General features: G+C 43.2%; 1 long non-coding RNA gene across 1 annotated transcript; it reads left to right on the top strand.

Annotated features, from left to right (window-relative positions):
- Positions 1-605: 605 nt before the first annotated feature.
- Positions 606-3,846, top strand: LOC119402668 (uncharacterized). The gene is made up of 3 exons (XR_005185872.2): positions 606-766; positions 1,307-1,454; positions 3,565-3,846. It is a non-coding gene; the product is annotated as an uncharacterized LOC119402668 (long non-coding RNA).
- The last annotated feature ends 1,657 nt before the right edge of the window (positions 3,847-5,503 follow it).

Raw genomic sequence — 5,503 nt, 5'->3', positions numbered from 1 at the left:
TAAACTTGTCCGCATACTTATAAGCGTTTGCAGATTATGGGCATACTGGAGAAGATCATGTAAGCCGGCAGCGGCGGAGGAGCTTTAAAAAGGCCGGTATCATTGCAGCACCTGGCGGCGTAGGGATGCGGCTGCGGGAGGCCGCGGGAGGCGCTGTCGTCGCCAGCGAGGGCGGCGCGCTCGGCGAGTTGAGAAGGAAAAGCAGTGCTAAGCAGGAGGGTAAGAGCCGATAGCCCGCGGCGGCCTTCATGCAGGGTGTATCAAGGCCGCTACACCGCTTCATTTTTGGTGTGAATGATTTGATAATCTTGTATCTTTAACGCTACCACAATTAAAAAAAAAAACCGTTTCAGGGACCCTTTCGAGTTAACTTTGCTCTACGAGTGCGTCGTCATTCAATGGATAATTGTTACTCGTTTTATCTGCTACCTGTTTCTTTTTTCTCAATCATTTTCATTGTTCTGTTTCTTTTTGTTTTTTTTTTTAGTGTTTCTCTATCTTTCGAGTTAGTTATATGAATCTGGCTGTAGCCCGTCTAGGAGCCAAGCACATATGCCACTTCGTTCTTTGATCTCTCTCCCAGTGGGCATCAACTCATTATCGAAATCGCCAACGTCACTGTCAAGTACGCAAGAGTATCGAAGAAAGTGGAGGTTAATGCCGTGATCAGGGTGAACAAAACCTTCGGTTCCAGTCCGGCTTTGGAAATCTACGTCAGTGCTGTGGACGAGAACTCACGCTCGTGCAACCTCAGCGCTTCGCCGGAGTAAGTACTCAGCTTTCTTTAGAAAAAAAATGGTTCTCTTGCCGTTCGCGGACTCCTTCCAATATTGCCAAGCTTTGCAGTGATGTATTTGGTGGCGTTACACTGTATTTATCCATTTCGCTGTGCACCTTATACACCGTTGTTGCTTAGCGGCTGTGCTTTTGCGCTGCTCAGCCCGAGGACGTGGGTTCAGTTACTGGACACAGCGGGCGCATTTCGATGAGGGCGATACGCAAAAGACACCTGTGGATCGCGCTCTTTACGACAGATGACCAGTGTCGAAGGCGGAAAAAAAATGCGCCAGCGATTGTTCATTCCCGGTGAAATATATAAGTACAAATCTCTTGCGTAGCGATGGTCTGGAAACGCTAAAAGAAATATATTATTCTCTCCTACGCTATCAATCACAGATTTCCGGCGCTGCAACTCCATATTTATGTTTCAACCTTCTGAATGTCGTCTTGTAATGTGAAACATGATCCATGTTACATGGTGGATAACAGCTGTGTGTGTGTTTTTCTTTATGTGTGCTGACGACAGAGAGCTGAATCTCTGCGATGGAACAACGCGTACAGAAAAAAAGCTGACCTCTGAATGGAACAACGAGTGCCCCATAGAAGCAGGTACCTACAACGGTGAGCTGTCATTCAAGGTTCGACCCTCCAGAACGGCCAAGTCTTGCCTAAAGGTGGGTAAATGGTTCAAGTGGGCATTTAACGTTACGTGCTGTGCATCTCATACCTACAAGCTATATAGTGCCCTTTGGAAGTAAAAGGCACACTGAAGTGAAACAATGAATTAGTTTAGATTGGTAAATTGTAGTCTGAGAACTCTAATGTCCGTAATTTCAGCATCACAGGTTTATTAACAAAAAAGAGAAAACCGAGGTGAAAGTTTCATTTTTAAATTTCGCGCCGAATTATTCGCGCGTGACGTCACGAATTTCAAAGTGTCTTTTGGTGACATTGACTCAACAAAATTTCTTGAGACTTAGTATGTTAATTCTATGACCCTCTCTGAGGACAATGTAATTCATTGTTTTTTTCATTAGGAGTTATGTAGGATCTACTAGACGTCGTCAAAGTCTATGACGTCAGGGCCTTTGGTGCGGGAATCTCAATGTGGCGTCGCCACCCGCACTTTCTTTTTTCGCGTTTTTTTTTTTCGCTGATCAAGCGTCTTCTAGCACCAAGCATGCTGGTTTTGGAATTGTAAAAGGGATTTACTAACATTTGAAAAATCATTTTTCTCTTTAGTGTACCTTTAACGTGGGGTTCAACTGCCGCCATCTTGCGCGTAGTTCCAATTCGGCCACCAGAAGGTGCCGCTTAGTCAGGACGACGAGGACTACGCTTGGGAGATGAGACTCCCAAACTTTTGACGGCGTGCGACACTGGGTGAAGAGGGCACGTGAAGCTTGCTGTCGCGGTTCGCAGAAATGAGGCACTGAGCACTGGCTTTTTTTCTTCCCTCAAAGACGTCGCTCCCTCCTTCTCTGAAGACTTTCGCGCACTAGTCCCTGCCCCCGGCGGTGCGGTGCTTTTGAAGCACCATTGGAGGTACAATTGCGCTGCAAGCGCAATTGTACCTTCAATGATAGAAAGATAGGAAGAGCAGGCTGTCGGCCGGCAGCGCCGCTCCGTCATTATCATGTACACGAAGAAAATTCTATGGTCGAAACGCGCCCCCTATTTTCTTTATTATTAGTAAATTACTCTTTCACAATACCAAAGCCACCACGCTTACAGTGAGAAGGCGCTTGGTTAGCGAGAAAATGTGCAAAAAGAAAATGCCGGTCTCGACGTTACGCCGTTTGATGCAGGAATGACAAGGTGGCGTCGCGATCGGCATTTTCTTTTTGCACATTTTCACACCATCTGGTCATTTTTTTGCACGCCACCTTGTGATTCGTGCAACAAACCCCGTGACGTCATGAATTTTGATGGCGTCTTCTAGGTCCTACGTCACTCCTAATCAATAAACATGAAGTAGATTGTTCCCTGAAGATGCCATAGAGTTAACACACGATGTGTCAGAAAGTTTCGTTGAGCGAATGTCGCCAAAATACAAACAAAAGTTTCGAAATTCGTGACGACACGCGCAGAGACTTCGCCGTGCAGTTTAAAAATGAAACTTGGACTTCGAGACTTTGACCTCGGTCACTAGTACATTGCGCATAATGAAACGACAAATAGATATTGCAGATTACATTCTATTCGCGACGACGCGTTTGAAAAGGTCACATATGTATTAAGCGCGATAAGGTATTCGTACAATATACTCATCAATACTAGTGCCGAAGTACATAAACATGCGAATAAAGCATGGTATATACAAACAAAAAGGTTAATCACAAGTGTTGAGGCACATGGCTGAGAAGAACATGAAATGTTGAGCTCCAAATAAGCTGTACATATTCTGAAAAATTCACATCAATAAAAAAATTAGGCATTTTGAAAGCTGCGGCGAATAAGATGGTAAAGACTGTTCTTATTGCGTCTCCTCGGGTGAAATTGTAAGCAAGAATTTTTAGCGCGAAATATTTCATGAGTTTTTTCATTTGTTCACGAAATCTGTTAACAGACGAAATATTAGCAGCAATTATACCGCTTATCCATATCTTTCTAGGCTCCTATAAATGAATATATGTGGGATATATGTTAATTTAACGCTATACTAAATTGAAATGTGGTGGACGTGGGAGATGTTTTATGTGTAATTTTCATTTTCACTGCATATGCATTTCTCAAGTCTGCGTGAAGAAATGTTCACTTCAACCTATCTTATTCATTTTTCAGGACAACCCTCTACTTGTCACGTTGAAAATTAGGGACGAAGGCACCATTCTGGATTGCGTGTCTTTCCATGTCACCACTCATCGCTAGTGAAGAAACCTTTTGAAATATGGAAATGGCTATTACTTCAATCCAAAAAGAGTGCTCAAGACTATTCAAGTATGCTGACGTAGATGTTTTCACACTTCGGCTCCACACTGATAAACGATTTCTGAGAAGGTCGGATGATTGATTTTGTTCAAACCTACTGAAAGATGCGAATAAAGAAAAGCTGAGACTATAAGACATCGATGTGACTTTGGTTTCCGATTGGTGCTCATTGTTATTACAAAGCCATTGCAAGGCTTTGCGCCAACTGTCTGCAGAAGTACTTCAGGCTTTTTGGACACTGGGAGCACCCCCCCCCTCCTCCACGGTAAGCGTTGTTGTCACCCACATCTGCCGTCCTCCTCTGGACGGAGCGCTTCTTTCTACGTGCAGGTGCAGCTGTTATTATTACTGCGGAATTTATTGATGTGGGCAGTTTACCAAGGGCCAAGACTATCGCTAAAAATTCTGCAATAAAGATGGGCGTGTAATTTGGAATTCGGAGCGAAAAGGACCAGTCGATAGCATGGCAGTATGTACCGATGCCACTGTTTTTATCTCTCTGCGCAATGACATTTGCTTGCATTCTGAACAGGTAGTCCTGTAGGGTAGCTCTTAACATGTTACTCGGTAGGTGTTCTGCACTATTAAGGAAAATGTCATCAAAGTAGATTTGAAGAGAATTTGTTGCATTACAAATCGGTATAACCTCCCTTATTTGGACGGACAGTGGATCGAGAAGAGATTGTACAAATTTTACATGAGGTGTGTGAAATCTAGGCCAATGACAATAAAAAAAAATAAACCAGGTTTCGCAATGAGAACTGTTTGGTTACGCCTTAAAGGGGATTCAAATGCCCTTAAATATGTTTGTACAGCCAATATTCTGAATATAGTGACAAGTGAGGGAATTCTAGCTTCCATATGCAAAACATTATTCGCTACAAATTTAGGTAGCCCTAAGCACATGCGCAGTGCTTGCTTCTCCTAAAGAACAAGGGGACGAAGCTTAAAGGCAGCTGCTCCGGAGTATAAAACACTCCCAAATTCTAGAACCGGTCTTACATACATGCGAGTGCGGATCACTTCGTTTGTATGTCCTTCTACACCATGGCACATATCCACTAGGGGGGATTGGCCAAGAATTAGTTATATAAAATTTGGAAGATAACTTGAAAAATGAATAAGAAAATAAATACAACGAAAAATGAAATAGTAGATACCGTATAAAACAAATACTGTAATGACAGTGCGATTACGCTGGTAGACCAGACTCCCGTATTAACCTGATCGGAATAACTTCGAATAGGTTTGTTAGATTTTAACGGGGTTTTTTTAATTACTTAACGAATATTTATTGGATTCAGAATTAAAATGGTGTACGCTTTGTAGCTTGAATGAAATTACACACCGCATCAAAGGCTGTGGCTATAACCTAGCCTGAGGCACCGAAGCTGAGTACAGTTTCTGCCGTTAAGTTTGAGCCTAACTCTGAAAGCGGAGTGATGAGAAGACGTTTTCTGATAAGTGAATATCTGCGACACCACAGCCTGCAGAGCGTCGTCTTCTTCGGTTAGCGCTTGACGATGATAGCTTTGCAAACAGTAGCGCATGCCCTATTCTGAGTCATTTAGTGGCAGAAGTAAATAGTTGGTATTTTGAATATATTACAGCAGAGCTTTTTGGTCGTCGTTTTCCGTGTGTCCTAGATGAAAAATTGTCATCATCGTGAACTGGCACGGGCTGAATCACCGCCCAAGCAATCTCTTCAGATGGTTAAGAAAAAAGGTCGAAACGTGCGGCCCCTAATCGGCTTTTGGCGCCCCTGTGTTTCCTTGTTAATTTTTATTGCACC

The sequence above is a fragment of the Rhipicephalus sanguineus genome, chromosome 8 (genome assembly GCF_013339695.2).
Source record: "Rhipicephalus sanguineus isolate Rsan-2018 chromosome 8, BIME_Rsan_1.4, whole genome shotgun sequence".
Classification (NCBI taxonomy): domain Eukaryota; kingdom Metazoa; phylum Arthropoda; class Arachnida; order Ixodida; family Ixodidae; genus Rhipicephalus; species Rhipicephalus sanguineus.
This window is presented reverse-complemented; position numbering and strand designations above follow the sequence as displayed.